General features: G+C 36.5%; 1 long non-coding RNA gene across 2 annotated transcripts; it reads right to left on the reverse strand.

The window, feature by feature from the left end:
- Positions 1-12,589: 12,589 nt before the first annotated feature.
- LOC128014212 (uncharacterized) lies at positions 12,590-24,029 on the reverse strand. 2 transcript variants are annotated; one of them, XR_008183499.1, is made up of 5 exons: positions 23,839-24,029; positions 22,957-23,050; positions 20,556-20,643; positions 15,995-16,063; positions 15,767-15,855 (listed from the first exon to the last, which is right to left on the reverse strand). It is a non-coding gene; the product is annotated as an uncharacterized LOC128014212 (long non-coding RNA). The 2 variants fall into 2 exon arrangements; XR_008183500.1 differs by lacking the exons at positions 15,767-15,855; positions 15,995-16,063 and adding an exon at positions 12,590-13,159.
- Between the last annotated feature and the right edge of the window lie 682 nt (positions 24,030-24,711).

The raw sequence follows: 24,711 nt of genomic DNA on the forward strand, positions 1-24,711 counted from the left end.
TCCTCAGGGAAACTTCTAATTGCTTCTCTGATGACCTCCACAGAGACACTCTTAATAATCATGCATGAATAGGACTACACAATCTATGTGAAGCTTTTATAGTATGTATACTCTAAATATCTATGTTTTAGGCCAGTAGTTTACAATAATTGCTACACAGACAAAGTTCAAATGTAATTAATTCATGAATAATTCATATAAATAACAGATTTCCCGTCTACTAGCAATTATGAGTTTTCAAGATTCAAATAAACTGTTATTGTACCATTGTTTATCTCTTTAGGGACATGGTTTGTATTTTGATATTCTCTATGATGCTTTTATGGGCAGTGTGGGGTAAAAATTGGCTTACCTCCTGTCTGCTGTATCCTGGAGGTCAAAGTTTAGCTGGTTAGCCTTTGCAAACCAGAAAGTGATGTACAATTGGGATATGAGAGAGTCTGTATTACTATTTGAGAAAGTGAAACGGTTACCTTGGATCACGTGTGGCTTAATAACCAATCATATTACAGCTTTAGCGTTATTGAATTTTAGTCAGAGCTGAGTGACACTCAGGGTGAATTCCACACCGAAGTGAGCATCCCTATGCCCTACTCCCTTTGAAGGCCAAAGCCCTTGAAGTGTGTTATTTGAAGGGTGCAGGGCATTGGTGTCTTGTGTAAGCTTTTGAACAATTATCAAGCAATACTTAATTTTGTTCAGTCTGTGTTGTGAAAAGGTAACATTAGTGTGGCGAGTGCGCCGGTTCCCGCCTCCTTCTTCCCGATGAGTATGGAGATTTATCATTACAATTAGCAATTCAGGAAAAAATAAACACTTAAGCAAAACATGGTCAGGTCAAAGTTTCAGATTTATTTATTTATTTTTTTAAATCCATTACACTAGTATTCCACTGTAAAAAAAATGTGGGTATAATATGTCACAGTTTGCTTTTTTTTTGCTATACGCACTTGCATGAATTATAGTGTTCTATCAAAATCAAACAGTGTATCTGGCATCTGAATAATTGTTGGTTTGACGGTGCATTAATTATTGTTAATACTACAAAGTAATTCAGTCAAGAGCAATGAGTGATTTTCTTTCTTTAATTTTCTTGGATTAACATTATAGCAGCTATTAGCAAAATTAGGCATGGTCACTGACAATGAATGTATCCAATATAATACACATCCCATGTTTTTCTCAACTGTTTACTTTCACTTAAGGCTAACCGACAGTTTTTTCGAACATACTTTCCAAGAAGGGTTGCTAATATCGCTGCTAATAGCGCCGCACTGCTGTGGAGGGAGGAACTTCAGTGAACGAGAAATAAGAGTCAGTGGATTGGGTGAACGACAACGATTCGTTCACCTAAAAGATTCGTTCAAAAAGAATCACTACCGTAAACTGTCCTAAACGTCTTTTTAGGCTGGCCTCAGCCAGACGGTTGAGATCGCCGGGGGCCCCCCCTCACCCTTGGGCCCCTATAATCATCACCACTTTTCACACCACTAGCGACAGCCCTGTTCCTGACAGTCGTACTGTCGTACTTAAGGTTTGTGATACTCACTTGTTATTCATATGACAATGTGTAGTTGAAGATGCACATGTCAGTAGTAGGCTATTTTTTTTAAAGGAAGAAAGAGAAGGAGAAGAAGAATTTGCACTGTAAAGCAACATTAAAAACTACGTAATTTATTAGAATTTGTTTACTATGTTATCAAATAGGACTAATCATTTGTCATTAGAACTGCATTTATGTTTTCTATTTGTTTTCCCATACGATTCATTCTTAGCCCTATTCTTGAGTGTACCTGCAAATAGGTATAAAAATCTACAGTAAGACATTCTGTACTATTTGTTGAACAAGAAGTCTCAACAATGTGACAGAAGCAAAAAAACTGAAGTGTGGCTCCATTGCCACCTTGCAGTACTGACATTGTTCACACAGTTGGCAAACACCTTCGTCGGAAATGTGTTGCCATGCATTTCCAATGCTAGTGCATTCTGGGAGTGACAAAGTGGGAATGAGAGATTCCATTAAAATTAGTCTTGTACTCAAAAGTGGCTCCTGAAAAAGGGTTCGATTTTTCTAATTAGCACTTTGTGGCGGTGTCTTCTGGTGTTTTTTTCTCATCCCTACCCCTGTCTATCTCTATATTCTCTGTTCTTTAACTTGCAAGCTGGATTTTCCCACCTGTTTTGAGTCTTCTATCGCTATTATTTTTAATGACAGAAGCACCATTTCATCTCAGGGATTTGTTGACAGGTCGTCACGTGGCTTTCTAGCCAAGGAGCCTTTAATAGATGCCTCTCCCTTGCAAACACCATAAACTCTTCACTGAACACAATTAGATTGGTGCTGTATATCAACCCTCAGGAGCTGGATCAATAAAGATGATGTGAACATATAGCGGTGCATGAAGTGGTTTACTATGTGATTCATTTAGCTATTAATGAGCCGTTTTAGCCTCTGACAGGTCTCAGATGATTGAGGAAAGGTTTTGTCTATCTCTGAGGTGAGGATGATTCTTTTAGATGGCGACAGTCCACCGTAGACTGCAGAGAGAGAGAATATATTCATAGCATGAAGCCAAATTAAGGTGGAGTTAGGGTAGTCAATGATTCAAGATCAAGCATTACCCTGTTAAACCCTAATCTGTGTAAAAATATTTACAATGAATGTATTTTTTTCTGTTAAAACGCTAAATAATGAATGGCTCTAAATAACGAACGTGACATCATGATGCTTATTGGCTGATGGCCCTACAAAAACAAGCAAGGAGTATTATTACAGGGAGTGTTACTTCAAATATAAGTCCACAAGAGTCTTTAAAAATGACTATAACAGATATGATTTACAGCTCCGTTAAATGACTATCAAAAGAAAAAATGTTTGTTGGTTCCAAATGGTGCAATTCTAGTTTCTACCAGCAGGTTTACCAAAAAAGGGAAGTTTACATTAAAGCAATTTTACAAAAAATTAGTTTTTACTTTGCATTTTTTTAAAGATTTGTGAAACAACATTTTGAGAATGTTTTGAGAATCCCAATTCATGTAGATCTGCAAAAATGAATAAAAATGCTGTATTACACCTGTCAGCCCAGTAGTCAGCATTGTCACTTTATAAAGTAACAGTTTGTTTCTACACACATATGCAGTCCTATAGCGTGAACATGAAATACACATTGCATGATGTCACAAATTTATGTTTGTGTAGTTTACGTAGAGATGATAACTATCATTTTCAAAAACTTTTTTTAGGCCCATAGAATTATGTTATTGGGTTAAGGACAGCAAAATGAATTAAAATGTTTCAGTTTTTCATGTAAGTCACGTCATGTAAACACCCCTTAATTGGACCTGTTCAACACAGGAACAATAAGATCAACCAATGGTTTGAATTTGGAGGCTGGACTTTTAGATGCCAGTATAAGTGTTGGGGAAAGCTTTTTAAAAACAGCAAGTTTTACATTTCTTTTTAGTGATACCAACAGTGCAGAAACTACAGTGTGTCTCCTTTATAGGAACTGTATATAGTTTTGTGTATTTTTACGACTTTAGAGCCCCCTTCAGTTAAACGAGAGGAATTCACTGTAGTAATTACAGTAGTTTGCTGTATGTGTGCATTTATTGCTGCCATAAAACAATCTGCCCTTTTCGCTGAATTTTTTATCTGCTCACCAAACTTTCAAACTCTCAGAACAGACGTTTGGAGAGAAGCATGGGAATGAAACAGAAGCCATTTGACTTATTAAAAGTCAGTGTACCAAAATGATTTTGAAACTTACATTTCAAGGTAAAAAAAAAAACAAAAAAAAACTTCCAGCTGTTTTAAGATATGATTGCATGCATTACAAGCCCAAGAGCATGCTCAACGCATTTCTCAAGGAATCAGAATTCATTATAAAAAGATAATTTATTCTCAACCCTCTGTGCATGTTTTTTTTGTTTTTTTTTCATCCCCCAGGTGGCTAGAAGATGTAACAAGTATTTGAAGATTTGAAGAGAAAGATGGACACACTTACAATAGCTCATGCTGGAAAAGTTCAGAATATCCTTTTGAAAGTCAACATGAAATTAAATATTGCCTTTATTTAGATTAATACATATTCCTTGTCTTTTTGTACACAATTCAACAGTACATGTTATTCTGAACTAAATGTTTTTAGTCTTTGGAAACCTAACCTGATACAAGTAAAGAATGTTACAAAAGATTTTTATTTCAAATAAATGTCATTTTAAACTTTATGTTCATCAAATGACCCCCCCAAAATGTATCAAAATATTAAGCAGCAAGAACTATTTAACTATTGAACATTGATAATTAGAAATGTTTCTTAAGCGGCAAATCAGAATTCATTATAATGATTTCTGAAGGATCATGCCACACTGAAGACTGGTATAAATTACATTTTGAAATGTGACCCTGGATCACAAAACCAGTCTTAAATCGCTGGGTTATATTTTTAGCAATAGCCCAAAAAACATTGTATGGGTCAAAGTCATAGATTTTTCTTTTAAGCCAACAATAATTAGAATATTAAGTAAAGATCATGTTCCATGAAGATATTTTGTACATTTCCTACCGTATATACATCAAAAGATAATTTTTGATTAGTAACATGCATTGCTTAGAATTCATTTGGAAAACGTCAAAGGCGATTTTCTCAGTATTTAGATTTTTTTGCACCCTCAGTTTCCAGATTTTCAAATAGTCGTATCTAGGGCAAATATTTATCCTAATAAACCATACATCAATGGAAACATTATTTATTCAGCTTTCAGATGTATAAATCGTAATTAAAAAAAAAAAAAAAAAAACACATAAGACTGGTTTTGTGGTCCAAGGTCACAAATAAATTTAAATAGAAAGCAGTCATTTTAAATAGTAATAATATTTCAGAATATTACAGTTTTTACTGTATTTTTGGTCGAACAAATGTAGCCTTTGTGATCATAAGAGACTGGTAGTGCTAGTAAGAAAAAAATTAATAAATAAACTTTTAGAAAATCTTAGTACTCCTGCAAGCATTTTGAATGGTAGTGTGAATATAATAAAATTATATTTAATGAAAGAGCACATGATTTTAATCAAGTTAATTTTGGCTCATATTGTTCTGTTTGACTGATGAACTCCTGTTTTGAATTTATTTGAATATAATTCCGAAAATTGCTCTTCTTGTTATTTCAGCTCATGATTTGAATGTGAGCCAGCTCTTCAATTCTGATTGTTTCCCACTCCTGTTGTGAATATTGTTTTATGTTATCTTCAACAAGATCCAATTATAATGTGATTCCCTAATGAGTAACGGTAAACTACTCCACACTAAACATCCAATTGGCTACAGATGGAACCTGCACACACCTGATGAAATAAAAATGAATGAAAATGCATAATGTATAACAAAGGAAAACTGGAAACGACTGAATCTGCTCAATTGATTGCATACTGGCAAGGGTAATTTGGCATTCCTTAATTTTTCTTGTGGAAACATTGTTGCAAATGCCAAGATAAAATAGTAGCTGACAGATATTTTATGCTGGAGCAAGATGACAAGATGACATTATTGTATCATTTGACCTAAATTTGGTTATGTCCGCTATATTCGAGGGAAATGGTTCGTTTAGATTTTTTTTTGTCCTTGTTGCATTCATACATCAGCTGAACCACACCAGAGTTTATTTGGAAGCTTTTCAGGGTGTCCCAATCCACTTGTTTGGTGGGCACCAGGGTTCAGATTGCAGCATTTATACATATTCAAATTAACCAAAAAAATCATACCAAACCTGCCAACTTTAAACAACTTAATAGAGGGAAACAAAAGTTCAGTAAAATTTTGCACAATTTTACAGTAAAAACCTGCATATTACAGCTCTTACAACTCAGTGTAACCAAACACAAAATGTTCTGTAATAGCAATGCACCATGATTTTATGCATTATTCATAAAACTCAGTGCAATTTGCATGATGCAATCAATATTGCATTATTTCTGACCATGGAAAGCAGGTTCACTTTCAGTCAGTTACTTTGATGTTGTGTTGAAGGTCCGACACTAGGGTTGCATTTGGGAGCCCAAACAGCTCTAACATCATTGAGAAAATGGGAATGAAATTGGCGAGCAAAAGTTGCATAGCTGGCCACGCCCCTGGATATCCAGGTATAAATAAGCCAGCGTGGCATTTGCTCACTCTTTCTGTTCTTCCGAGCCGATGCAGTGTCTGTTAGAGATGCAGCACTTCATTCACCTCTCAATCTCCTCGTCGTTGGATGGCACACGCAGTGGTCTCTCCCTTGCTCATACACCAATAAGTGTAGTGAAAGTACCCCAGGGTATTTCAACAGCAATCTTTGAGAGAAAGTTTTCTCCTAAAAGAGCAGTTTATCTAAAAGAGCTTCACAGGTGAATTTGTGTATGTACAACATGCCTTTTCATCTGTGCCCTTCTGATTGCAGTTTGTACATCTCACCCTCTGACAGGCATGATCGCTGTGCTCAGTGTTTGGGCTGCGCATATTCTGAAGCAATTTTTGTGGATGGCAGTATCGGAGGATGGGTCTGACTGAACAAATGATTGACTCTACTGAACCAGCACATCTGGGTGCTGAGTGTCAGCCTGATGTTGAGATGGAAGCCATGCTTACACAGGCAGCAGAGAGTGATAGGCTTTAGTGGACTACTCAGTCCATTCCTGCACTCTCTAGGGTTGGTTGGTTCTAGAAATCCCATTCCAGTTTCTTTCTTCCCAGAAGTGTATGAGTAGCTGAAGAGATCATGGAAGGAACCTTTCTGCCATAACACAATACATTGGTCCATGCATTCTCACCACCCTTGACGAGGTCCAGCAAAGGGATATACAGTGGTCCCCCCAATGGAGAGAGCGATTACAGTGGACAAAACGCACAAAACACAGCCACCTGTTCGGGCCATCCAAGACTCCTGTCCAGAGCACCTAAGTTGCCTCATCCCTTTGGGAGAGAACTTATACTGACAAGCTGTGTCCGCTCTGCACGTCATGGCTGTCCTTCAGGTGTTTATGCCAGGGTCTGCACAAAGGTAGTCCTAACCTGGAGCATGCAGGAACTGTGTCCGACGACTAACTTTGCCCTCTAGGCTACGGAGGGTCACGACACAGCCTCTGGGGAGCGCAATGTCCACATTAGCAACATGTGGCTCAATCTGACGGGGATGCTTCAGCACTGCCTGTATGACAGAGTTCTGTGATGAGCATGGTACTGTGGCTTGTGCCACATGGCATTCACATGAGGTTCTGTCCTGTTCCAATCCTTGGAAGGACCTCTGTTTCTATGGGTGGGTGGGCCTCTAGATCAGTATCCAAAAGCACTAACACCGGATGCTTCCAAGATGGTTTAAGAAGCTTCATGTAAAGGCGTGTAGCCTTAGAGACCTGGACATGCACGTGCTAATCCGGATGGACAGCACAATGAGGGCAGGCACCAGGGCAGTAGACCCTCCTGTTGTATGCCACAACTCGCCTGTCATCTCCTCATGTAGCCAGCAGGAACTTTGATTTCTGCTAACCACTCACATTCTGGGTGACCTCATTTGTTCAGCAGAATCAATCCTGCGACAGGTCTATCTCAGGGATGAGTGGAGGCTCCATCCCCAAGCAGTCCACCTGATTGAAATTATTCAGTCAGGCACAGAGACATCTGTTGCCTCACAGGATTCCTCCCTTTGCCCATTTTGTGCGGCAGGTTCAGATGGCACACCAGAGCAATCACACTAGAGTTTGTTTTAATTCATTGTCACACATCTGAACTAAAGTAATCAAGGACTTCAGACTCAACAAAACTTCCAGGCAAGTATTTTGGAGCTGGTTGTACCTAAACTCTCTAAGATAGTGGCCCTCCAGGAACAGGATATAATTCATTCAAACCTGCCTGGTGTAAACAAACCCTAAAAATGGAATATCAAAAGTTGCACAACATTTAATGCAAAAACCTGCATCTTACAGCTCTTGCAATTTAATGTAACCAGGCACTAAATGTCCTTGAATGGTGATGCATCTTGAGTTTTTAATGTTATTATTCTTAAAACACCTGACTAGGGAAAGCAGGTATTCAACCTTCAGTAGCTCATCAACCTGACACATGGGAAATTGTGCTGTTCAAACCAGTTGGCCATGTTTTTGCATAATTTCTTTAGGGAATCTGATGCTAAAACAACAGCAGGTGCATATCATTCTTACCAAATACCCCTATCAGACATCTAAAGAACCGTGGAGTCAAGTGCAATCTTTTATTGCAAAATATAAATTTGAAAAACAGTAATAATCATTTTCTCACATGAATATTTAATACTGCTTTTAAAATGCTTGCATGATAGGTAACATGTAGTGTTGCGTTTGCAAGATTATGGGCTTGTATAATGTTATTTATGGACATGCATGTGTGAAAGGACTAAGCAACTGTGAACTTCCCTTGAAAAGATGGTTCCTGCTGGATGTATGGCTGGTTACCCTCAGTGGTTCAGGCAAAAGCCAGTTAGAAGGAAGATGGATGACTTAAAGGAGAAAAAAACTTCCTTTTAAGCATAAATACCATTTCATTTTGAATACAGTATTGTTCAAAATAATAGCAGTACAATGTGACTAACCAGAATAATCAAGGTTTTTCGTATATTTTTTTATTGCTACGTGGCAAACAAGTTACCAGTAGGTTCAGTAGATTCTCAGAAAACAAATGAGACCCAGCATTCATGATATGCACGCTCTTAAGGCTGTGCAATTAGGCAATTAGTTGAATTAGTTGAAAGGGGTGTGTTCAAAAAAATAGCAGTGTGGCATTCAATCACTGAGGTCATCAATTTTGTGAAGAAACAGGTGTGAATCAGGTGGCCCCTATTTAAGGATGAAGCCAACACTTGTTGAACATGCATTTGAAAGCTGAGGAAAATGGGTCGTTCAAGACATTGTTCAGAAGAACAGCGTACTTTGATTAAAAAGTTGATTAGAGAGGGGAAAACCTATAAAGAGGTGCAAAAAATGATAGGCTGTTCAGCTAAAATGATCTCCAATGCCTTAAAATGGAGAGCAAAACCAGAGAGACGTGGAAGAAAACGGAAGACAACCATCAAAATGGATAGAAGAATAACCAGAATGGCAAAGGCTCAGCCAATGATCACCTCCAGGATGATCAAAGACAGTCTGGAGTTACCTGTAAGTACTGTGACAGTTAGAAGACGTCTGTGTGAAGCTAATCTATTTTCAAGAATCCCCCGCAAAGTCCCTCTGTTAAAAAAAAGGCATGTGCAGAAGAGGTTACAATTTGCCAAAGAACACATCAACTGGCCTAAAGAGAAATGGAGGAACATTTTGTGGACTGATGAGAGTAAAATTGTTCTTTTTGGGTCCAAGGGCCACAGGCAGTTTGTGAGACGACCCCCAAACTCTGAATTCAAGCCACAGTACACAGTGAAGACAGTGAAGCATGGAGGTGCAAGCATCATGATATGGGCATGTTTCTCCTACTATGGTGTTGGGCCTATTTATCGCATACCAGGGATCATGGATCAGTTTGCATATGTTAAAATACTTGAAGAGGTCATGTTGCCCTATGCTGAAGAGGACATGCCCTTGAAATGGTTGTTTCAACAAGACAATGACCCAAAACACACTAGTAAACGGGCAAAGTCTTGGTTCCAAACCAACAAAATTAATGTTATGGAGTGGCCAGCCCAATCTCCAGACCTTAATCCAATTGAGAACTTGTGGGGTGATATCAAAAATGCTGTTTCTGAAGCAAAACCAAGAAATGTGAATGAATTGTGGAATGTTGTTAAAGAATCATGGAGTGGAATAACAGCTGAGAGGTGCCACAAGTTGGTTGACTCCATGCCACCCAGATGTCAAGCAGTTTTAAAAAACTGTGGTCATACAACTAAATATTAGTTTAGTGATTCACAGGATTGCTAAATCCCAGAAAAAAAAAATGTTTGTACAAAATAGTTTTGAGTTTGTACAGTCAAAGGTAGACACTGCTATTTTTTTGAACACACCCCTTTCAACTAATTGCCCAATTGCACAGCCTTAAGAGCGTGCATATCATGAATGCTGGGTCTTGTTTGTTTTCTGACAATCTACTGAACCTACTGGTAACTTGTTTGCCACGTAGCAATAAAAAATATACTAAAAACCTTGATTATTCTGGTTAGTCACATTGTACTGCTATTATTTTGAACAATACTGTAATTAAAATGCCTTGCTGTTAACGTTGTCCCAATTATTCATATTGAAAGCCAAAATAACATGGAAACACAAAAACAAACCTGACTGAATACATGTAGACTGTGAAGCAGAAAAGAAAAGTGAGATGTGACCTACAATCTAATATCCAATATTCAATGTTCATTTGAAATTACAGGGCAATTCTACAACACTTTATAATAACTCATATAAATTTTAATAAAAATTATTTCATAAATTACTCACCCTAAAGGCATCCTAGGTGTATATGACTTTATTCTTTCATACGAATCCAGTCGGAGTTATATAAAAAACTGTCTTTGGTCTTTCAAGCTTTAATGGCACTCTGCATGTGTTGCATGCATAAGTCCAAAAGAAGTTAAATAAAAAGCGGTATTCCACAAAACAGAAGCTTCTCGCAAGGCTAAGGGGGTGAACAAAGTCTTCCTGTAGCAAATCGATGCATTTTTGTTAGAAAAAATGTCCATATTTCAAACATAATAATCACTTTAATTTAGCTTACACAAACACTTGTACACGGAAGCAGCTCCGGGTGGATGATGTATGAGGTCTGCGTTGTGAGTGCGCCGGTGAGTCTCGTGAAAACCAACATTTGTTAACAGAAGCAAAGGAAGCAAAATTTCCTTACTTTAGCAAAGGAAAACCAGTCTTCTCTTGGCTTATATCGAAATCCTACGACATTCTTCTTTACAAATCCTCCTTTTGTACTGTACTTCTCATGCAAATGTATCTTGTTTTGAGAATGTTTAGGGATTTGTACCGGAAAACAAGACAAAAATACTGAGAAAGCGTTTTATTTTATTTTTTTGTAAAACAAAAAAGCAGTCCCATGATGCAATATGTCTATAAGAAATGTCTATAAATTAAATGTTTACAAATAGTGTTTATATGTTACTAAACAACAAATATTGGTTAGCTTTGAATTTAATACTGACCTTAATATTACATTTCCAGTAATTCCTTCTGTATTGTTTGTGCATGTTTACAGAGACTGCTTTGTCATTATTTAAATGAGTTAGCACTTTGCTGAAAGCGTTCTAATCATGCAGATTTATTCCGACTGTAACATTGCAAAAAAAAAAGAACTGCGTTGGTGGCATCGAAACAACACCTTTGTCTATTCAGGCAAAAAAAAAAGAAAAAAAAAAGTAGTAAATTAACTAGACTGTATAATGTTAGTCAAAGGTCTGCAAGACTGTAGGATAGATTAATCCTTTTCCATTGCAATGCTGCAGACAGTCTTATCCTGCCCTTCTTGAGGACATTAAAAGTCAGTGAGATCTTGTGCAGTGGCCTTTGGAGCAGCTTTGATGGATGTTATGAGCTAATGTCAGAATGACAGAAAAGCTGATGGACTGCATTCAAAGATCCAGCACCTTCAGATACTGACCTTTACACCTGATGTTCACAATGTAATATATGAACACATGTGAGTCTTTCAGACTCTAGACAAATGTACTAGTACAGCTCAGCACAAAAGAAGGCATAGGTTTACATAAATTAAACACATTAGAACAGATCCAGCAAAGAGCAGAATTAATGTAAATGTATGTCTTGGCTGGACAAGATTGTTTTAGTGCGGGTCAAGGTGTACAATTTGCTTTTCAGCCAAAAATAAAATAAAATTGACATTCAAACAAGGCACTAAAAAAATCTATGAATATCACTGCGTTAAATCACAAAATGACAAACCAAATGGCATTGATGGATGATAGCGCAAGCACAATTTAAAGGGATAGTTCACCCAAAAATGTAAATTACCACCTGATTTACTCATACCCATGCCATCCTAGGTGTATATGACATTCTTATTTCAGACGAATACAATCAGAGTTTTATTAAATAATGTCCAGGCTAAGCAATGCTTTATAATGGGAGTGGATGGTAGCCCGAAATTTGAAGTCCAAAACAAATGCACCCATCCATTATAAAAAGCTCCATACGCTCTGGTGAGAATATGCTAGTCTCGCAAGAAACAAGTTTTGTTTACTGCAATTGAAAACCAGTGTCCTCTTGGCTTATATCAAAATCCGAACAGATTTTGGAGCTACTGGTGAATAGCTGTGCTCTTTTTTTTTTAGCACAGAGTTAAATCAATCAATCCATCAATATATCTATCTATCAGTCCTTCCATAATTGTTTAAATATAATTTTCACAGTAAAATAAATTTCAAAGTAATAAGGATGTCAATATCATATTTTTCCAAATACTTGGCACATTTACCAAATTCACAGTAGGGACATTAATATCATATTTTCACATGTATTTTATATTTAATTTCTAAGCGCATGGCCTCATTCACTATTCAGAGTTTGCTCATTTCTTCTTAAATGTTCATCCTTGAAGTCACCAAAGACTGTCTGAAAGATCACCGTGTTCTAGATCATGTTCTAATTCTCGGGCAGTCTTTGACTAATCAGAGCTGCAGCAGACCCGGAGCACTCAGCCTCTCTCCAGCCTGACCACTGCTCTAAAGCCAGCAGTAATTGGACCTCCAGGGAGGAGAGAAGCTGCTCATGTGACTGCCGTCAGATTCTCTGGGGTCCCGCTACAACACCACGGGCGGTATGAGAAACAGACTTCGAATGCAAACAGCCAGCAAACCAAATAAAGCATAGAAACGCTGTGCAAATAATGTTTTCTTTCCCATTCACCCTTCTAATAGATGTGCCATGCATGTCATTAGCAAAAATGCAATGCAAGCTTTCTGAGAAGGATTTGTCTTTTTCTTTTGAGGGCTTTTATTTGAAAACCACCATATTTAAAGCATTAGTTCACCCAAAATGAAAATTTGCTGAAAAATGACTTGCCCTCAATGGCCATTCAGATGTAAATGAGTTTGATTCTTCATCAGAACAGATTTGGAAAAAATTTTTCTTACATCACTCACTCACCAATGGATCTTCTTCAGTGAATGGGTGCCATCATCAGAATGAGAGTCCAAAAAGCTGAAAAAAAAAAAAAAAAAAAAAAAAACCCTGTATGATGTTTGGAATAAACAATTCCATCAAGGTGTTTTTAACAAATCCAAATATGTCCTCAATTCAGAATATTGCTTTATCCAGTGAAAAAAAAAAATCTTGTCTGAATCATGAGATAAATATTGACACATCAAACATTGTTTATGAGTGAAAACAGTCTATACAGTTCAAAACATGTTTTGTTGGTTATGTTGATTAACTTGTGAATAATTGAAATGTTTTTTTTATCAGCTATTTTGACTCTCGTTCAGACAGCACCCACTGACTACAGTTGATCCATTGGTGAGCAAGTAAAGCAATGCTACATCTCTCTAAATCTGTTCTGATGAAGAAACAAACTCATCTACATCTTGGATGGCCTGAGGGTGAGTACATTTCCAGCAAATGTTTATTTTGGGGTGATCTCTTCCTTTAAAGCTGTTAAGTGATGCAAAATACGTGCCTAAATAGGTTCCAGTACTTCTGAGGCAGACAGAGAGACAGACAATCATATGGGACCGCCTTCACTATAAAGAGATGTCCTAAAGTAATTACACTCTCTAACAAAGGCCTGGGAAATGGAACCATTAATTACAATGCTGAGAGGCACAAATAAAATCTGCTATAGCCAGTTTTAGGGATGGCAAATGCTTGATTGTATCTGCTTTCTGTAATGAGAGATTTGGCTGGGAGCAGATGAGTATTCCATTCCAGCCATCACAGTGTAATTTCAATAAATTCTCGCTGTCGATGCAAAAAATACATAAAATAAATAAATAAAAAATAACTAGACACAGGACGCCATTGAGACCGCAGTTGTGTGTTTCAAGAACCTCCAATTCTTTGCTTCAGACCGGAAAAATAAGCCACATAAGTCATATAATTCAAGCCACAAGTAATGGGTTTTTCACAATGAACATTGTTTCAAAGCAGTAAAAAAAAAAAAAAAAAAGAAAATCATGATGTTATTGTTTGTAACTTAATATCTTCATGCCTTACAGTCGCAATTTGCAGATTAGGTCTTGATGATAATATAATTACACTTTGCAACAATACAAGCAATCAAGCATCTGTGATTTGCTTTATAGTATATAAGTGTTACTACAGTATCCAAGTACATTCTGAAGCTGATGTTTTTGCTTTATCGCTGTAGTCTGAGTAACCTGCACACTGTAACGTCTCAATTTCCCTCGGGGGATCTGTGAAGTGTTCATCTTATCTTGTTCTCAAAGACCTTTTTCACAACACATTAAAAGTACCTACTGCAATTGGTTTGTACCTCAAAAACACAAGACAAATCTAGACATACTTGGGGGGGGGGGGGGGGGGGGTGAACTGCACTATTAGTGACTATAATTGCAATGCAATGCTTTAAGATTTTTTCTACTAAATAAGTATATAGAACAAAGGGCTCAGGTTTTGGATGGTTAGCATGGCACAATTAGTAGTACAGTTTCAGGGATGCTGCACCAGCCAACTCCAAATTGAGGCGAAAGGAAAATCGAACAGAACACTTTCTCCAAGTATTACAGGCTTCTTGCATGCAACCCGCTTATGGTGTAACTGATGTGGGTTGGACTAATTAGTAGACACAGGTGTTAAAGGTCACAAAGATGCCTAAGATGTTCAAAGATGTTCAGTTTGTGGCAGTCCAAGAGAGTGAAGAAGACTGTTTGATTGTGGGGAATAAGAATGATGAGAAAAGAAGAAAGAAGGACAGGAGGGTGGAAAAGTGCTTCTCTTTGTTGTTGTTTTTTTTCCCTCTACTGTATGTCTTCTGAGAATTGAGTGGGCCAGTGTTTGAAAAAGAGATGTCTCTTTATTACTGATCTAAAGGATCTTGGTTCTTTTCAAGTAATGACTAGGTCTTCCAGTATAGTTAAAAAAAGATATAATATTCTAAAGCCATGTGTACTCTAAGGTATATATACAGTGTGCATGTTTACACACGTTAGCATTCACACAGCTGAATGCACTGCCTTTTAAAATATACTCCATTTGATAGTGTGCATGCACACAGGCACTCAACATGCACAGTAGAAAGATTCAGCCTTGTCCCATTTCTGTGCTTTTTCTCTCCAAATGTTATGAGTGATAAACATATCTTTGTGCTCGCTTAAACTAGAGTTTTAGTAATTTTAATACACTCACACAATCGCTCATTGTGGGCATCTGTTTTTTTGCTGTCTCATATAGTTTGTTGTTGTTCTTGTTCCTTGTTTCCTCCCTGATTGTGAAACATTGGCCAGAGTCATTGACTACCTTAGGTTAGAATCACAACACTACCAGCGACACTCATTCACACCACGTACTGTAGAGTGGACACTGTATGTAGAGTAGCGCTCATTAAAATGTGAAATCAGAGTTAATAAGGTCAAGAGGCAATAGTAATTCACAAAAATGTGATCAAAATAATACAATGCATGCTGTCAAAAATTACTTGAACCATGACCCAGATGGCTATATATATATATATATATATATATATATATATATATATATATATATATATATATATATATATATATATATATATATATATATATATTTATGTATGTATATATATATTTTTTTTTAACCTGACCTTGCTCTGTCCTGAGAAAGAAATTGGGTTTGTTTGGTGGGAGACATGTTGGGGGACAAGATTCCAATGTCAACACCCCAGTGAATCGATCTAATGTCATCTTAAATAAAAAATAAAAAAAAGAAAAGAAAAAAGAACATCATTCATCATGACTTTGGCAGCTAACCAAAGAAGCTTTTGTTTTTGCTTTAGTATAAATCAAGATGATGACACTTTTTATAATAAAACTGTCTGATTACCTCAGGGCTCAGGTTTTCTTTCCTTGGCTTTCCTGTTATAGAAGGACACATATCTTTATTTGTGTCATCCTAGGGAGAAAGTATAGTTATTAAAATGGGTTTTCAACTGGTTTTGCTTCAGGGCTCAGATTTTACATTGGACATCAAAGTGATACAACATAACCTGCATTTATTGCAGTTTGGGCCATATTCTCCTTTATAATAGATGGTTGTGTTCTTGCTCTCATCCTTAAAGTCGGTACCTGTCTTTTTTGTTTACCATCCATGATTTGACAGTGAAATTTGTTCTCAAGAAATAGTTTGATTGGATATACAAGATTTGATGTGAGGCTGGTGTTTTCTCTTCTTTTGACTGATTCATTTGACTGATTTTTTATAAAAGGCATTCAGCTTTCTCCCACAGGACTCTATTTAGGCCAATGCTATTCTTACAGAGAGGATTGCTAATATCTGTTAATTCAGTTTTTCCTGCTAAGGGTTTTTTTTTTTTTTGCTAGCAGCTATTTAATGTTTGCAAGTGATATATAAATTGGTACATAAAGACCATAAGATGAAAATGATCAAGCTCTGAAATTTCTCGACTAACTGCTCCCTTTAGGATTCAGCGAGGGAAACCAAAAGTAACTTGACCACAAAAAAAAAAGAGCTGAATTGAATGTATGAGAGGATCTAGGAGGAGGAAAATGACAGAAAGAAAGCTATTTGAAAAGAGTACAAGAAGAGAGGAAGCTCTGAGGAAGAAGAGCTGGATAATCACCCCCCAGTGTGGGCGGCAGAGGCTTCCTCTAATGAGAATGTGGTGGGTGTTCAGCTGGAGTCGTGACTCGTCTGTTCTCTAGTATTTTCTCAGAGAGTTTCCCAGAGCACTAGAGAAAGCGCAATATAACACCAATCAGCCAATTGTAACAGCTCTGCTGATTCAGATGTCACAGACCCTTAATTAGGACTGCTAATTGGCCCCACTCCATGAGATACGAAGACCTCCTCGTACAATGACTTTTTCTTTTTGCTATATCAGTGCCTGACTGGTCTGCTAAAAAACTTTAAGGTTCTGTAATATAATACATTAATATTTTAATTTATATTGTAAGTAAAACATGAATTATATGAAAATGCTGCAAAAATGGAAAAAAAGCTATAAATTGTATATGATAAAATGTGTTGAAGCATTTTTATTTATAATGTAAATATTTATAGTACAATATATTTTATAGAGCCATAGATTTGTATGCAGCACAACGACAAGCACAATGTGCATATATATATAAACCCACACAAACGCACATATAGTGGGTACAGTGTTTTTTGTTTTTTAGCTGTATTTAATTGAAACATAACACCAACATGGAGAGAGTAAAAAAAAAAAAAAAAAAAAAAAAAAAAAAAAAAAAAAGAATCACCGAGTTGGAAAAATGATCACCCTCGTGTCAGTATTTTGGTAAACCACATTTTGCTTTAATTATAGCCTTTAGTCTGTTGGGAAATGTCTCTAATAATTTTGCCATATTTGCTCTCTGTTCTTCGCAGAACTGCTCAGGTTCAGTTCAATTTGACGGTGAGCGTTTGTGGACTGCAGTCTTTAGGTCATTCCACAGATTTTCAGTGGGGTTTAAGTCTGGGATCTGATGAGGCCACGCAAGGACATTCACCTTTTTCTCCTTCAACCACTGTGTGTCTGTTGTGCTGTGTGCTTTGGGTCATTGTCATGTTGGAAGGTAAACCTTCTTCCCATTGACAACTTTCTGGCAGAGGGCAGCAGATTTTCCTCAAGAATTTTACAGTATTTGGCCCCATCCATTTTTCCTTCTATCCCGACAAGTGCTCCAGTCCCTGCTGCAGAGAAACTTATAACAGCATTTCATCACCTCCACGCTTTACTGTAGGAATACTATTATTTTGATATTATATATTTTGCTGTTTTGGATTTTTGCAAGAAATATAATTTGGTGTTGAGGCCAGATAATTCAGTTTTAGTCTCATCTTCAAGGTGTGTTTTGGCAAAGCTTAGTAGTGACTATCTGTGGCCTTTTCTGAGGATTGGCTTTTTTGTGACCCTCCCATACAAGCCATGCTGGTGAAGAATTTTTGATGTTGTCACATGCAAACAATGACCACTCTTTGTCATAAATTTTGTGTGCGTGTCACTAGCAACACCAAATGGAATTGCAAAACTAGTGACTAATATTTTCAAGCAGGTTCCCAAACAATCTGCTATTATAAAATGTAATTTAAATAATCTTAAAGAGCCAGTAAGATGAAAATTCTAAGCTTCCTATCACTGTTTATAAGTCCTGTACAACAGGTTTAAATCCATGCAAGGTTAAAAAGAAACAGTCATTTTGTCAAAATATCATTTTACAATTACCTCAATTCTCAGGAGATCCCCAAACAGTTCGCGTGAAGCTGTTCAAAAGATTCAGTTTCCTTAAACCCCACCTTTCGGTAGCATACTGTGTTCTGATTGGTCAACTGACATAGTCAGTTTTGATTGGTTGTTCCGCATGTACGTGTTGTAAAACGAAACGCCCATAGCTCACCCAAAAAACTTTGAATTCACTCACAAAACATTGACATTTGCTTGCAACCGTTTGCAATCTCTTGCAAAACTATTTTTCCCCCAAGAAACATTGCGTTCAGACAGAAAACATTTGCGATCGCTTGCAAAACTATTGTTTCTCCCCAAGAAATGTTGCATTCACTCACAAAACTTGAACATTCACTCGCAACCATTTGAAATATCTCGCAAAACTACTGTGCTTCACGGTAAACAATGCGTTAGCATTAAAATATAGTGCTAGCGCGACATACTGATAAGATTAGAAAAGCAGTCATCAGTGAAATGTTGTGAACACATTAAAAGGGATTTGTTGTACTGCTCTGGTATTGTGGTAAAAATTAATTTTAGCCATTGGTTCTTCTGATTTTCATTCTTTGGCAGTGAAAATAAAACAAACTTGCCTTTACAATTAAAAACACACTGTCTCCTCGACATGATGCTCTCACACCAACCAGAGCGTCTGTGTGGGTGGGGCAGGTCAGAGTTCGGTTTCTCCCAACACGGTAGGCGGAGATTATTATGCAAAGTGTTCCTAGTGACGTACATAGAGATGGGCAAAAGATTTGAAATCTATAACGACTCGTTTCAGCGATTCAGAGTCGACTCCTTACTTTAGAAGCCAATAACTTGATAAATGGTGTACTTTTTGGTTAAATTACTTTGCACATTGTTTACACTGATGGACAGCTACATCATACACTGTAATACAGGTAATTTTTGATTTCCCATCTGTGTGGCTCTTTAATATCAAAGACAAAAAGGCTATCCAAAAAAGGTTATCCCCGTAATATTTCTTTAATATTATATTTAGTGTTAGATTTTAATGAAATATGCATTTATTATGTCATCTTTGTGTTTTTAGTTTTTCCTAAAGCATATGCATTAATTTGTTGATGGGATTGACGTCTTAGTGGTTTGTGTGTGTTAAATGAACAGCCTGGTATGTAAAGACGAACTTGAAAGTGGAGTAGCTCCTCTAATTAATGATGGGAAGATAAAAGGCCATCATCCATAATTCAGCATGGCATTAGTATCCTGTCATCTCCTGTTCTTAAACTTTTTCCAGAAGTTCAGACAGTTTGAGTAGTTGCCCTCTTTTATCTGATGAAGAACCAAATTCATTTCAACTGCATTTCACCTGCAAGGATTGTAGAGGGAAATTAGCTCTTTTGCCTCTAACACACCTCTGCAATAAACAGCAATTGCTTTATGTGTTTGATTGTGTGTGTGCTAGTATATGTGTGCGTTTGTAACTCCGAGTAGCCGCGGGGCATGCAGTAAACACTGGGTCTCCGATGCATTAGTTTGCCGCGGCTGTTGATTTCATGCTGAGGAAGAAACGGGTGCTGCCGTAAACTTTATGCAGAGTGTCAATCGATTTCCTAAAGCAACACACCGGTAGAGTATCACAGTCCGACTCCTGTTGTGCAATCATTGTCAGGTCCCATCAAAACAAAGGGAAGGTGTGCTACTTAAATTTCAAGTCTACGCTCTTGGTGAGCTTCTAACATTTACATTTTAAGGGATTCATCACACAGCATTGTCCAGTGGACCGGTCTTTTTATTTCTCAACTGAAACTCTTGTGGTTGATGGTAGGCATGCAAAGACTTAATAAGTGCTTTAAGACATTTTCTATACGTCTAATATTATATGTCATATATATATATATATATAGGATTTACCATTTATTTGGAGTTTCTCTCTGCGTGGGTGTATATATAAATATGTGAATCAAAATTAAAATATGATTTGATAAACTAAATTAAAATGAAATGTTGCCTTCACAAGCCATTGAAAAAAAAAACCTGACAATTAAAACAACTTTTTTTTTCAAATTATTTGAAAATATTTTTTTGAAAATAAACTGAAAAATGTAAATGACTTTTGTTTAAAAATATTTAATAATGAAGTGAAAAATATATATATATATATATCTTTTCTAATTGAAAATATAAAACTAAATCTAATTAGTATAAAGTATAAGAATAAAACTAAAGAAACACCTGTTTAGACTGAAGATTTTTAGATCATCATCATCTTTGAGGGAATGTTGTATGGTGTCTGGTTCATTCACAACGTAGAGAGGGGGATCTGAAAGAAAAGAGGAAAGAGAGACAAACAATTGATCAAGCTGATAATGCTAGATCCAAGTATTCAAATAAAGAGATGACAGCATTAGAAAGCCATGTAGAGGTTAAGTGCCATTTTGCTCTGTGTCTCCTCTGGACGAATGTGAATTAGGGTAAAACCATTGGGCTATGGATGTTAACAGCTTTGTAAGTAGCTTTTAAGTAGTGTCACAACCCCAATCCTGTCCCCCATCATCAGTAAGACGACATCCACAGAAATCCCTGAACTTTTTAAGTGGAGGATCCTGGAATTGTTCACCCCAGTGCTTCTCAATTTTATTACACCACTGAGATGTAAGTTTACACAGATAACCTTAGCTTTGCTAACAATGTTGATTATGATTTCATTAAAATGTAAAAGAGAGAGCTGGCAGATTATTAAATTACATGCTTATTTGTGCAGTAGTTTTGAAGAAATTGTTGGTGTAGCTGAATAGCATATGTATAAATTCTACCAAATATCAGCAATATGTATTTAATGCACATTATGCATTTTCTGTATGCATAGAATACATGGATCACTATACAACATGCCAAATTTAAGATTTATGTATTTGAATTGATAAATACAAATAAAATGTGTAATAAAAATAATGTTTCCATCCACAAAGTTGTTAAATTATGTATTTTTGTAAGACACATACACACACACACTATCTGGATCTATTTTATAAAATAAAAAAAATACATTTATTCAGAATGCTTAGAATCAACAATTTTGCTAATTGTAAAAATAATATGGCTAGCTATGGAACAAGCAGTGTTCAGTTATTTAAGACGTATGGGATTGAAACAAATTGGATTTATTGATTAAAAATATATAAACCAGGTAATTTTGTGTTCTGTTTATTAGCACTAATCGTGCCCGTTTTATTTACTTATGACTGATAAATAAGCATCACATTGAAGTTATTAGTATTAGTTAAAACGGTGTAATCTAAATGGATGGACATTTAAGCCTTTCTTTAGCATATGCATCATGAAAGACAAGGATGTCTACTGAAGTTATTCATTGTGATGAGCTCAAGTGTCTCAGTTATTACTAGGCTAGCATGTGAAAGTAACCAGAGGAGAACAGTTAATGCCAATTTTTCATTCCCCTGCTTGTGCAGAGGGCAAATGAACTAAGCAGCCCACAATCCCACGACCATCCCGCCTCCTGCTCTGTGTTTTCCACTGTTCTCTCTCCAGCACACCTGCATGCCACGACTGGGCACAATGCCAGCGGCCACAACCACATGGAGCGTCAGCTTCACTGACCTGCACTTCTTACTACACATCTTTCACTAGTTTCAGAAACACGTCCTTCTGGGGTAATTTCCCGGGAATTCGTTTTTGCTATATTCTTATATCATATGTTGTGAGAAAATCACAGAAATTGTGATGTCAACCCTTATTTTAATTGAAAATAAATCTGAAAAACCATTTATTAACAGTACTTATTACACACACATATACATATATATAGCAGGCATTTAAGCTTAGCCTTTACTGTAACTCAACTGCATCATATTTTATATACATAAATATTGATAGGGCCTGTGATTCACAAGTCTTTGAAATCTTTACTCTTATGTTTTAGTAGTTTTTCAAGATGCACAATTACTGGACTGAAGCACCTAGGATTATGTGAGATAAATCATGTTTTTAATTGGGAGTATCAAATATGATCATCAGTATTTTGAGATATGTTTATTTGTTCCACAACATTACACTATATGTTTAGAAACTACAGAGCTTTGATCATAAAACTAAGAATTTAAATATCGTCTCCCTAAGACATATTATTGGCAGATATAGAGTGACCGCTGATATTTAAATGCATTTTATGCAAGTAGGCTGCTGTAATGTTATAAAAATCTGATTGATTTATAGTACGAGCTCTCAGGATTTTATCTTTCTTTTTGGCCAGACAAATATCATCAACTGCAACAAATTACATAGATTTGAGGTATTTTTTCACCTGAGTAGGAACTCCATATTCTAACTATATCATAGTATATCAGCCATATGTATCAAATATAACTAAACCCTTTTTTTAAAGTTCTAAATATCAGGCTGATTCCCAGCTCTAATTTAAATCGGATTCTAAAATCAATCACGTTTATCTCCAGCTTCACAATTTGAAACACATCCAGAGTGCATCAAGGATGTTTTCCTCCTTATGCATTCAAATATTCTCTTTTTTAGAACCGCTTCCTCCTCGGCTTCTTCTGACCCCAAAACCTCTCTAGAACAACACCGCTATTATTCCATCCCCGAGTCTGTGGCATACCTTTCTTTCATCATGGTGAAGAGAGTCCAACTGTTTGCTCTACCTCGGACTTCACTCTTCACTAATGGAGGGCACCTGGAGGTAATGGCTGCTTCTGTGAAAGGGAGAGATCTTCCTTGTAGTAAGAATGCAGATGGCACAAACTAACACTCTTGTCTCTCCCAAAAGGGCTATCGCTCAGGGGAGGTGTTAAGTAACCACAGGCTTGCAGATGGGGTATTGTTGTATGGCTAGGATGGTTTGTGAAACTAAATAAATAACAGGGGTTTAGACTGAGGATGTGTGACAGATGTCCCTAAACGGTTCCGTTGTTTACCAAATAAGAAACAGCATACAATATGTGAGTGAGTCAGAGCAGATAGGGGTGGGTGTAAAAAAAAAATAATTTGGTAACGTCTATATTAAATGGTTTTGAGCAAAATTATGATACATCACTGAATCAATGGAATAATTATGGTATTTTTATTTTAAAAGACTCTTATGTTCACCAAAGCTTCATTTATTTGATCAAATGTAAGATTGTGAATTTACTGCATTTTAAAAGTAACTTTCGAATTTGAATAGATTTAGAAATTTGATGTATTCCTTATTAAGCAGCAAAAGCGGTTTTCAACATTGATTATAAGAAACGTTTTAAGCAGCAAATAAGCATATAAGAATGATTTCTGAAGGATCACGTGACACAGAAGACTGGGGTAATGATGCTGAAAATGGCATCACATGAATAAATTTCCCCAATACATTCAAATAGAAAACGGTTATTTTAAGTTGTAATAATATCTCACAATTACTTTTAAATTCAGCCTTTGTGACCATAAGAGACTTCAATACACACACACACACACACACACACACACACATAAAAAACTTATTGAAACTTACTTTGGTTAAATCAGTGTAATGTGTTCGTGAGTGGAAAGGAACAGGACGGAGGGGTCGGATGGATTGATTACTGACAGTACTTTATTTCTATAATTCACTTTTAACGGCTCACACACAGTGTAAAACTACACCAACATAAACACAATATCGCAATCGCTTCCGGGTTTTCTTCTACGAGGCCCAATCATCCGTCAGGAGTTCTACTTTCTCACCTGTTCTTCTTCTTCTTCTTCTTTTTTCGTTTTATTGGCAACCGCACTTAACAGTGCATTATTGCCATCATCCGGTAGCTTAGATCAGAAACATTCCTATCTCTTAACATTTCTAAGCAACCCCCCCCCCCCCCCAAAAAAAAATAAAAATAAAAATAAAATAAAAGTAAATAAAACCCACTGGCGCTGCGTGTTCAGCTCCTCCAGCTTCCACCCCACTTCCCTTTAACTCCCACTTCCCATCCGCAACCTTATTTACCTCCAGATTTACTTACACTGTCTCACACTATACTTCATCCGCATCTTCTACCTCTCTCTATAATCCTATATACATATTAATCCTACAATCTATTCATTAAACCAGTATTATTCAAAAACTGAAACAACACATTAACCATACTATTTCCTATATCCAAGTCTAATATATTCTTTAATGTTAACTCTTTCCCTTCATTCTTCCATAATTCTTCTCTTAGCACTTCTCTTTCTTCATCATAACCATTACAATTAATAAACACATGTTCCACAGTTTCACTTTGTCCACATTTCTCACACAAACCCGTTGGATGCTTAGATATTAAATGTAATGTTTTATTCAAACCGGTATGTCCCACCCTTAGTCTTGTAATTATACTTTCCTCCCTTCTATTTCTCCCTCTTT

Source organism: Carassius gibelio, chromosome A5 (assembly GCF_023724105.1).
Source record: "Carassius gibelio isolate Cgi1373 ecotype wild population from Czech Republic chromosome A5, carGib1.2-hapl.c, whole genome shotgun sequence".
Lineage (NCBI taxonomy): Eukaryota > Metazoa > Chordata > Actinopteri > Cypriniformes > Cyprinidae > Carassius > Carassius gibelio.